This window comes from Sapajus apella, unplaced genomic scaffold, assembly GCF_009761245.1.
Source record: "Sapajus apella isolate SASKATOON/1434 unplaced genomic scaffold, GSC_monkey_1.0 scaffold3, whole genome shotgun sequence".
Lineage (NCBI taxonomy): Eukaryota > Metazoa > Chordata > Mammalia > Primates > Cebidae > Sapajus > Sapajus apella.
Genome location: NW_022436943.1, coordinates 21,987,453 through 22,000,100, shown reverse-complemented (window position 1 = coordinate 22,000,100; position 12,648 = coordinate 21,987,453).

The window sequence follows — 12,648 nt, the reverse complement described above, 5'->3', positions numbered from 1 at the left end:
CTGATTCATGAATTCCAAATAAAGCCTATTTAATCTATAAGTGAATTTATTGTAATTTTGTCTTTTGATGTGAATTACTAATACTGTATATACTTTATTTCTTAGTATGTGTTCAATTCCTTTTAACAAATATTTTGTGTTATTTTCCTTATTAAAACCTGAATCCTTAAAAAGACACTTCAAAGTTAAAAATACCTTCTTGAACTTGTTGAACCAATTGACAATTACATCAAGATTCTGATGTCCTTGGCAAATGGTATCCCATTGGGAACAGTAACTGTACAGGACCTTTTTTTGTGTGTGATAAATCACGTTTACCCAATAAATAAATAATAACCTGAGATATAGCATAAAAGGAGATGAAGAAGTTAAACTCTTGAGTGAATAAATTGAGTATATTTTATCCTGATGTATTTTGGTTCTTTGTATTTTTAGCAGGTTTCTACTTTTCCTATTCTTTTGTAAGCATATTTTGTAGCTAGGATCATCCTATCTCTCAAGAGGTACTGTTGCCTCTTGCTTTGTCCAGAGCCTGTTTTACTGAATATATGGTTTGGCCCTTTGACAAGGGCGAATTGTTTGTTTGCTCATTTGTTTTTATTGCCCTAGGTCCTCAGGAGTTTTCTTACAGGATTGGCAATCACTGCTTGTTTGCTAGGTGCCTGACCCTTTTATCTTCTGTGTCATCACTCCTGGCTGTTGTGATCTCCTCTTACACTTTGGCATGCAGATCTTTTCTCAGTTATACTTTGGTTGTTACTAAACCCTTTGGTGGTATCCCTCAAATCTTCTACTGTCCTGGCACTATTTTCAAAGGGCTGTGTATAGTGATCCTCTGAACATTTTAAGGTTTCTCAGTACATACTGTTTTTCTAGTACAATGAATAGTTTCCTACAGAAGTTTCTTATTTCGTAGGATTGTACGAGAGTTAAACTATCTCAGTTATTTCAAAAGTGTGCTTATAACCAATGCACTTATATTTTACTGATTATTTATGGTCAAATCTAATAGTTTCTATAAACCAGAAAACACAATTTTCATCAAAATCCATTGATGGCTAAAATAGTAAGTCAAGACTACTTACAGTTTTAAAATTGCAATGTTACTTATTCCTTGGACATCTTTGTGTGTGTGTGTTTTTTATCCTTCTTAATGTTTTCTTAAAGTTTCTTTTGAGTAACATGCTTTCATATAGTATCCAGTTTGACCACACAACAATGCTATGAGAGATATTCTATCCCGGTAACTTAAGAAGCAAAATCAAAAATATTTTGCAGAAATCTTTAATCTAAGATACTGTTCTCAATAATTAAATACCATGTGAAAATATATAGCAAAATAAAAAATGCTAAAATGTTTTATGAACTGTTATACAAAGGTTAATTATTTCTGGTATTATTAATTATAATGATACCTTGTTAAAGGCCCATGATAGTGTTTTCAATGTGAAAAGGAAAAAATAAATCAGATTTAATTTAATTTTGTTTTCTTGTTTGAGACAGTCTCTCTCTGCTACCCAGAGTGCAGTGGCACTACCTTGGCTCACTGGAACCTTCATCTCCCAGGTTCAAGTTATTCTCCTGCCTCAGCCTCCTGAGTAGCTGGGATTACAGGCATGCACCACAACACCAGCTAATTTTCATATTTTTATTAGAGATGGGTTTTCACCATGTTGTCCAGGCTGGTCTCGAACCCCTGACCTGAGGTGATTCACTCACCTCGGCCTCCAAAAGTGCTGGGATTAAGGCATGAGCCACTGTGCCCGGCCTCATTTTATATTTATATAAGGACAGTGTTTTACTGCTGATTAGGACAATCTGGCTGACGCTTATTAAAATTTATCATCATCAAACATTATCATATTTCTCTAGTAAATTCTTTCTCGTCACAAAAATGGGTGTAGTTGACAAAGAATGAATCCGAATGAACTTTTCGCTGGGTTTGTATCTAAGCTCTTTCATTTACCTGACATGAAATTTAGAATCTAAAATTGGGGTAATAAAATGGCTTATCTTAGGGAGTTATTATAAATCAAAAAAATATATAACTTAAAATTTAAATGTATTTTAAATAAAAATGTCTTTTTATTTAATAAGAATAAAAATATTCTCTTTTCTCAAATAGTTGACACTTCTTCCCACCTTCCTTTTTGGCATATATCCTTCCATACTAGAAGCCATTAGATGGAAACTTCCTCACGGTTTCTCCACCAAATCTCCAAGCCTATGGTCATCTGTGCTCATCTTTTCTTTTAATCCATTAACAATGGAGGAAACTTTCTCACTTACCCAGGACAACTCTTTGTGTTTGCTTGGGAACCCCTGATTTTCCCTTTTGTAATCACTGAGCTCCTCTAAATTTTCTGCCTCTTCTTAGCCTCAAAATTTTTGCAGTGGGTTGCGATGGGTCATGCTTGTAATCCCAGCACTTTGGGAGGCCAAGGCCAGCAGATTACGAGGTCAGGAGTTCAAGTCCAGCCTGGCCAACATAGTGAAACCCCATCTCTATGAAAAATACAAAAATTAGGCAGGAGAATCACCTGAACCCAGGAGTCGGAGGTTGCAGTGAGCCAAGATTGTTCCACTGCATACCAGCCTGGGCAACACAGCAAGACTCTGTCTCAAAAAAAATATTGCTTTATAATTGCATATTCTCATTAGAATTCTGACATAATCTATCAGTTTGTATTAATATCATTGGCATTAACTCCGTCACTCTAATTTCCTTAATTATTGATCTATCCTCACTCTCCCTTAAGACCAAACTTCTTGAAAGAGTTATTCACATGTGGTTGCTGCTATTTTATCACTTTTCATTAATTCTTCATCCAACTAAAAGCTTGGCTTCCATTTGCACTTCTCCATCAAAATGACTCTTGCTAATATAACTTACCAAATTCCGTTCTGTTAAATTTCATGCATACTATTTCTGTCATCCTGTAAGTTCTCATACTGCATTGCACACTGTTGATTACTCCACTCCTTAAATTTTTATGCATCCTTCTCTTGTGGCTTCTATGACACAATATTTTTTCTTTTCTTTATGTTCTTAGTTTTTTGTTTGCCAACCTTTTTTCTTTTCTTTAAGAGTGTCTTAAACTGGAGTGGGTCATGAGACAATGCATCTCTAACAGCTTCCAAGTAGCACAGATGTTGTTATTCTGCAGGCCATACTTTGAGAGAAATGTTTCTACAGTATAACTGAAAATCCTTAAGTCACAGACAGCTCTTATTACTTCTTGTTCTCTTCCTAGTTGACCTCATCCATTTTCCTGGCTTTAAATACCATACACATGCCAATGGCTCCCAAGTTTAAATATCCACTCTGGCCCCCTTTCCTAATTTCCAGGTCTATATATCAAATCCCTACATGGCATCACTTCTTGAAAGTTTTACTGGCATTTACAAACTTTTAATTTCAAAAGCAGGACTCTTAAGCTTTCCTCCAGTTCATTTTATTTTTTCCTCTTAATTACCCATTTCAGTCAATGGTGCCTCTATCTACCCAAGAGCAAAACCAGACATTTGATGCCAGACTTTATCTTACTCATCTGTCAAGTGTAATTCCTTACCAAGTCATATTCACCTTTCTTTTAAATATATACTGTACACTTAGTCCCTTTTTCCCAGTTCTAGTCTAGCTTCTACTTATTCTTCAGATTGCAGCTTATATGTCATTTTCTTAGTGTATCTTATATAACTGTTGCTCTAAATGAAATCATTTAAGTTATCCTGTTAAGAACTTTCATAGTATTATGTGGGTTAATAAAAGATCAGTGAAGTCTGTGGAGGCAAAAGGAGAACTTTATTGTCTAAAAGCAATTTGCAGATTGCACAGATGAAGTGTTAGGTGCAAAATGAAAGTGTGCTCCAAGGAGGGTTTGGAGGGTGAGCAATTATAAACACAATAATCAAAGGACAGGGGAGTCAGGGGAGAGATGAACAGTCTTGATTGGACAACCTTTAAGCCCCAAATCACCAGTCTCTCTTAATTGGCTGGTTCCAACTGGTGAGTCTGTTTATACCAGGTGTTCTGTTGGTGGTCAGTTGGGAAATTTCCAGTTACAGTTTATTTCAGCACTGACAATAGGAACTGTTTGGCTTGATTCTAGAAAGGGCAGTCTTGTGACACTTCTACAACTCCTTTCTGAGAACACAAAGTCATTTTCTAAACACACAGGGTACATGACTGCTCTCCAATCCTGATACGACTGCCTAGATCTGCTTTTAATTGTTGATGCTTTAGCCACAAGGAGTCAATTTTTTTCTGTGGGTCAGAGCATACTTTCACATGTGCTTTTCCTTCATGGCTCTTTTTGAAACCACACACACACACACACACACACACACACACACACACTTAAACTCTATATATTTATATATTTGTATGGCCAAGTGAAAACATTCCGTTCGCCTTCTGAAGGTACACTGAAAAAATCAACTGACAAAAGGCAGATTAATAGGAGAAAAGGCATACAACTGTATCAACATGCATGTTGGAGAATCAGAGTGATGATTGCAATCTCCCAATGTGATACAGAAGCTTTTATATCATTTTGTGGTCACAGAAAGAATGGGAACTCAGAGCATGGCTCCAAACAGGTTATGGTGGTAAATCAGGTTATAGTGGCAAGACAGTTATAGAATGGAGAGAAGAGGAGGCCTGACTAGCAACTGTGTCTTGTTACGTAGCTGAAACCACACAGGTGACAGTCTTCAGAAAGAAGAGAAGGTGAATGTTTCTTTCAGTTCTTTAAAGGTGTCCAACTCTTAATTAATCTTTTCTAAATGGGACAATGGAGCGCGTGAGAGAATACCTGGCTGCATCAATGCATATTTTCTCTACAAATTGCAAATCTTTCCCACAAAAGAGAACTTTTCAGTCACTCTTGTATTTCCAGCCTTTTCAAACAACCATCTTGAAGTATGTGAGTGGGCACAGTGGCTCCAACCTGTAATATCAGCCCTTTGGGAGGCCAAGGCAGGTGGATCATGAGGTCAGGAGTTCCAGAACAGCCTGGCCAACATGGCAAAACCCTGTCTCTACTAGAAATAAAAAAATTAGCTGGGCGTGGTGGCATGTGCCTGTAATCCCATCTACTCAGGAGGAGGAGGCAGGAGAATTGCCTGAACTCGGGAGGCAGAGGTTTCAGTAAGCTGAGATGGTGCCATGGAACTAAAGACGAAAGAAAAGAAAGAAAGAAAGAAAGAAAGAAAGAAAGAAAGAAAGAAAGAAAGACAGAAAGGAAGGAAGGAAGGAAGAGAAAGAAGGAAAGAGAAAGAAAGAAAGAGAAAGAAAGAAAGAGAGAGAGAAAGAAAGAAAGAAAAGAAAGGAGAAAGGAAAGAAAGAAAAAGAAGGAAAAAAAGAAAGAGAAAGAAAGGAAAGAAAGAAGTAAAATAAGTAGATTTTGAGGTGAAATATATTGATTTCCTTTATATTCATTTAATAAACAGGTTTGAAGTCTAAGCACTCTATGAGGTAGTGGTACAATGTTAAACAAAACCAGCAGTGTCAGGCTGATGGAGCTTGTGAGATTATGTCAGTTTTGTTAAACATTGTACCAACACCTAGCAGACTGCATGCACTTAAAAATATTTGTTAAATGAATATTTTAATAAAGATACAAAAGAGATGATAGGGTTTTAATCCAGATATCCTGACCTTCTAACTCTATAATTTATTCTGCCTCCGTGATACTTAAATCACTCAAACTCAAATTGAATTAATTTTCAACTGTCATTAATTTAAATAGCTGCTTGATTTCTCCCTCAGGCCTTTGCTGCTAGATAGAAGAGTTCACTGTTTTTCAGTGTCAGCAGTACTTTGTAATTGGGCTACCTGAAAACCAGGATTTGGTTACATTTTGTTAAAGAACAATTAATTACACAATGTGTAGAAAAAGAACTGATATCTAGAATTAAGAAATGCTTAAGATGCTAGAGATTATCTAATCAAAAGAGGCCAAATTGATTTCCACTTTAATGCCAAAATGTATTAGTTCTTAATGACTCTGTGACGGGCCAGGATAAGAATGAATGTGAGTCCAGCTTGGGCACAATGGCAGAGCATGCTGAGGTCTATTTTCAGTGTTTGTAGTAGTTGTGGGATGGGAGACTGGGTCATTGGGATGTCTGCTTCAACTCTGATTTGATACATAGAAAAATGATATGAAAATCAGGCAAAATATTCGCTGCACTATAGGTCCTATTGCGAGTTTATGACAGAGTTAGGACTAGAATTTAGGTTTCCTAACTTTCAAATCTATTCCATATTTCCACTGGTAGTTCTAAAATTTTCTATTTCTTTTAACCTTGTTTATGTTTAACTAAATTTTCTTCGAGAGATTTAGTTGTCATGCAATCTTTTGTTCTTGTGGAGCAAGAATTGGATAAGCTTCAATGGAACAAAACTAACATTCGATTTTCCTTTATTCAGATGTCTAAATAATATACAAAGCAAATTTTTAAAAAATCGAGTTCGTATTTTTCAACATACAGTGTGATAGCTTTTTGTGGGTGTCAATGTGACTGGATTAAGGGGTACCCAGATAGCTGTTAAAGTATTATTTAATGCTCAATGCTTTAGTAGGTGCTGAGCCCCATTCTTCTGCACAAGACGGGATATCCAGGTAGTTTGGCATATAATTAGAATCATTGAGCTACCCAGTTGTGGCTTTGAGGGTGTTTCTGGAAGAGATTGGCATTTTTGTCAATGGACTGAGTGGGTAAGATCTGTCCTTAATGCAGATGGGCACCATCTAAACAGCTGGGGGCTCAGATGGAACCCCAGCTGGAGGCAGAGGAAGGATGAAGTTGGGCTTTCTCTTCTGGAGCTGTGAGTTCTTACCCTCTTTTTAGACATCAAAATTCCAGGTTATGAGGCCTGCAAACTCTGAGACTCACATCAGCAGCCCTCTGGTCTCTTGGGCCCTTGGCCGCAGACTGAGAAACACTGTCAGCTTCCCCTGTTCTAAGACCTTTGGTCTTAGATTGAGCTATGCTACTGGGTTCCCTTTTCTCCAGCTTATAGACAGCCTATATACAAAATGTATACATTACATTTATTCATATATATATATATATATATATATAGAGAGAGAGAGAGAGAGAGCTTCAGACAGCAAAAGTCATGAGGAAGTTAATAAATAATACAAGTTGTTATCAGTATTATTCCTCTTTAAATTTCATGTGAAGGGGGAAAAATGATTGAATTTATTTTACAAATAATAAATATAGTAAAATGTTACAAATTTTACAAGTATTCTCTGTCAAAGGAAGACATTTTTAGGGGGGATTGTTGTTCATTATGGAATCCCTCAGAGATCAGCACCTTTCTTGGAAAGAAGGCAATAAAAATGTAATGAATGAATTAAAGAATGAGATCTTAGCACTAACAACTGAAAATTTATCAATGATTTTTATTGCTGTTTCTGATATGATGATTGTCCTTTATGCTTTAAGGTAAATTTTGCTTTTAAATAACTTTATTATCAATCTGAAAAAGTCTTTTTATAATTTCGACATTCAATATATTATCTTAAAATACTTAATCTTTATTCAGAAATAATCTGGTGGTCTGTGTGGATGATACTAAAAGCTTGTTAATTCATTTATTTCAAGCAATGGGTCAATTCCCTAAATAAAATCAGTAAAATTTGTTATTTGATTGGTTTAACTCCTGACAAAATGATCTATTGTTTTGCTAGGTAGATACAACCAGTTTTATTTTCCTTTTCTATACTTTTTTAAGGTATATTATTGCTTCTCTTTGCATTTTCCAACTTAGTGCTAAGTGAAATTCTTCAGAAGAAGGTGCTATGTAAATTTAAAATACTTTTATTGTTACAGATGGCTTGTTCCTGACAGGCATCTATGTTTCAGTATTCAGCAATATTCATCAAGTACAGAATTTGTTTTCACTTATTTCCCAACAAATTCAAATTTCTCTCTTCCTGCAGATGTCTAGCTTAAAATCAGGGATATGAAGAACTTCTTAGGAAATTCTATCCTTATTTGAAAGTAATGCTTTTGAAGTCCTTCCCCTAGGGAATATCGGGGGTATAGATTTCTTGCATAACTTTTTATAGCAAAAAAGTCTGTAGATTTACCTAATCATAAAGGCCTGAATAAGTATGTTGTGCAGATAAAATATATACTCAAATGCTTTCTCAGAAACAGGCCTTTTCCTGTTGAATTGGGGAGAGCAACTTTATGTTTTATTTGGAGCAATATAAAAGACTTTGAAGATTTCCAACTGTAACTGATTGTATTAAAAGACTAAGTTAAAGGTACATTTGGAGCTAGAATATTTTCTGTATCCTAATAATAATAACTATGATAATAAAATGAGTTATTATTTTGTTGTTAAAAAGCATATTTATTTTATATATCTAACCTGACTGCTGAAGTTAATTAGATTTTACAAAAGAGAATTTTACAATAATGATTTAAATACCTGAAACAGAAATAACATTTTTATTATTGTGATTTGAGTTTCAGCCCATGTGCAACAGAAAACAATCTGTTAAAGCCATAGCATTATCTGATTGTAATGTTAGTTTTTGGTTATTTATTTATATTTTTGAACTGTGAGTCTATTGAGGCAAATACATGTAGTTTATTCCTCTGTCTATCCCTAGTAATGAGCATAATATATTGTTCCCCCCAACATTTTTAATGGGATGAGTGAATGAATAAAAAATATTTAAAAAAATCACACTGCCACGTGTGTACCTATGCAAAAATCTTTCATGTTCTTCACATGTACCCCAAACCTAAAATGCAATTATATATATATATATATACATATATATATACACATACATATATATATATATATATTTGACATAATATATATTACTATACAGTAAGGTATAATTTTACCTACATTTCTTTGGAAAAATTTTACATGTAGTTTTTAAAGAATGCAGTTCCTTGCCAAATTACCTGGATTTGGGTATGTACACAAATGGGTATTATTTATATCTGTGATAATGCTTTAGTATTATGTTTAGCATAGCTATGTGGAATGGTGGGAATTGATATAGGGTCAACCATGTTAACTTTTTCATACATTGTTGCATATATAATTCGAATGGATGTGTGAGGTTGGATGCCTTGTTCATGTCTTTTCTCAGTTCCAACTTAAGTATATCATAGTTTACTTTAATAGACATTTATTAATATTATTGATAACTGTATCTATATCTAAATAACTTCATTCTTTCTCTCTTGGTAAGGGAAATTATATCTTTACATTTATTTCTTATTTTGTAACATACTAATGCCTCCATTGCTCATTACATTTTTTTCAAGTGCCCAATGATATCCTTCTATTACTAGCCTCTCTATACTTTGTGAAAAGTTCCCCCAGCACTTGAAATAATTTTTATATTTTTCATTTAAGCCTAGGGTTGTTGTGATGGCGCATGGAATTTTTTGAAGATGACAGAAAACTTCCATAAACATTTATCTATGAAATATATATATATATATATATATATATATATATATTTTTTTTTATTTTTTTTTTTAGTTGAGACAGAGTCTCACTTTGTTGCCAGGCACCAGGCTGGAGTGCAGTGGCACAATATCGGCTCACTGCAACCTCCACCTTCTGGGTTCAAGCAATTCTCCTGCCTCAGCCTCCTGAGTAGCTGGGACTACAGGTGCACACCACCATACCCAGCTAATTTTTGTATTTTTAGTAGAGACGGGGTTTCACCATGTTGGCCAGGATGGTCTCAATCTCTTGACCTCGTGATCTGCCTGCCTCGGCCTCCCAAAGTGCTGGGATTACAGGCTTGACCCACCACGCCCAGCCTATCTATGAAATAATTTTAAGAGTAGCTTTAATTTCATGAAATAAATACAACCTAAACATATTTAAATTTCCTAAAATATAGTTTTTAGTAATCTTTTTACACCCTTCAACCACAGAAATTATTTATAGGTAATAAATACAATTTGATTTGTGTCATTTTTAACAAATTTGACATCTTACATACAACCCCTGAATTCATTAACTCGACAAATATGTATTTAGCCCCTGTGATGTACTGTGTATTGTATTAAGTCTTGGAGGTATAGCAGTGAATTAAAAAAATTACTCTCTGTGAGTAATGACATAAAAGTACTAAGTAAAAAGAATGAAGGTATTTACTTCTAGTACATTCTCCTGCTAAGCTATCACACACTTTTGTCCCACAGCTCAGGAACTTATATATGCAACATTTTTCTTCCTTTTGGGGAAAATATCTTATTCTCTTAAAAATATTCAATATAAGCGATTAAAATCATATGCGATTTTGTTGAGAAGTGCTATGTCCGAAAACAGACTGGCTATCATTTATTTCTACATGATGTTTAAACTAGAATAGGATGCAATATGAAAGGTACTTTAAGATCACTTCAATGATACAGTACCCCAAGAATTCTGGAAGGCACATCTGACTGGATTACTGTATTGAGGAAGGAGTAATCATGGTGCTGGCATCATATGGTGTACTGCCCTGTTGCTATGCAGTCTAGTTGGAGTGCCTTGGGACATGCTTTGGAACTGAAATAATCTCAGATTGCCTAAGTCTATAATTCCAGGTCTATATTAGCTACTAGCAAAGAGTTTTTCATCTACTGTAGTATAGAAAGTTAGAATATTGGGACAAGAAAGTTATCATGGTGTGATTGTGTAGTTACACAAATGATACAGTCTCAGTGTCTTCCAATGGGTAGTATACAATTTAATATCACGATAGTTCTTTCCATTTCACTACTGGGAAAATATCACATGACTAATAACAATTTATAATTGCTTTAAAAAGAGTCTTAGAGAGGGTTTAGTGCTTACCTGCTACAATAAGCCAATGGGTAAGGATAGTTATTACTTCAGATGAAGATGCTGTGCTTCAAAGAGGTTAAATAATTTAATCACTCACTAGTAAGGTCCAGAGTTAATGTTAGCACTGAAGTCTGTTTGATTCATCCATATGCCTTTTACTGGAAAACTGGACTATTTTAATATCCTTAATCCCTATTTTCTGTTTTACATTAGTTCTTCAAACAGTGTTTCTTGAAGAATCTTCTACTGAAAAATTGGTTCAGAGGAAATGAAGGATATTTCTCTTAAAAAGGAATTTGAAGTAAAATATTCGATTAACAGTGGCTTGAAGTTTAATTTTTTTTCTAACATATTATTGTTAGAATGTGTTCTGAATGTTTGGTATATACACATGCATAAGAAATCAACAGGAAAAAAAAGGTGCAGAGTGTTATTTATAATGAGTCCCCAATTTTTGTAACTGTGAACTTTTTTTTTTTGTATGTGTGAAACATTCTTAGATTAGTGCACTTAAGAATTCGTTTTTCAGCATGGTGATTTAAACCAAGATTTGCCTAGAAATTGTTAGCTCATGATAAGCCATTTAGAAGACAAAATGAATCCAGGTTGTCATATTTATTTTCATTCAAGTATTTACCTACTAATCACCTAATTATGGTCGCAAACTTGCCAAAATTTTAGAGAAACGACAAAGTAAACATAAATGCAATTATAACTTCATATAACATCAGTAAGCCCAGGTTAGTTGTGATGATGACAAACTCAAATGCTGTTAAATAAACACTTAAAATTCAAAGCAAAACTTATACCACTACATTGCTGACTACTGATGGATAGTGATTTCGAGGTTGTTTTTATAAATGTAAAATGTTATGGTGTATACAATCAATTCATAGTAAATGCATAATAAATATGCTAATATTAATACATGCAATATATTTTATATTTCACCTTTAAAATCTCTTTTGAAAGTTTAATCACATATTTTTAAAAATCCTTAAAAATAATTAATACTGTCATGGGGACTATGGAATAAATTTTGTCTTCAAATTTAGTAGAAAACCACCTAACTTTTCCACTAGCAAAACTTCTCAAATTGCCCAAGAATACTTCCATCTTTTTCTATACCCTTTTACATGTTACACCTAATAATATTTTACATACCAGGTATGTTTGTATAGTTAAAGAGAAATCTAAATGAACAGAATAGGCAAATTAATTTCTTAAATCAACAATGACTGAGCTGAGTTCAACTGGCATAACAAAATAAAGACATATTTAAATTATCACTTCTCTTCAATAATAAGGGCAAATGCCTTCATAATCCATGTTTCCATCCCCATGCCCTACCTCTATGGTTTACTATTTATTTATGTCATATGTTGCTTTTGTTATAATTCAGATGTTACTTCAGCAAACTTGGGCAATAGTCCTGAAGCACTGATAAGATTAGCAACACTGCTGAATACAATATGCAGCAAGTCAATAATTTAGGGGATAGTTTTCTTTGTAGATGATATGAAGTTTCTCATTTTAAGGAATTGTCATTTACTGGGCAAAGTCTTTAAATAAGATCAGCTTTACATTAACTGGTGCCCACATTTCCAACTATGAGCTAAATTCATGGATATTTTAAGACAGTTAATATGAGAAAGGTATTTATTTCAGGCACAGCATCAATTAGAGGGGACGCTATCATGACATTCAGAGGCTAGGTATAATTGTAATAGTACTGAATAGAATGCAATTATATTAAATAGCGTTATGGGGATTGGGTGACCCAAGGAATGACTACTGAAATGTAGTCTTTT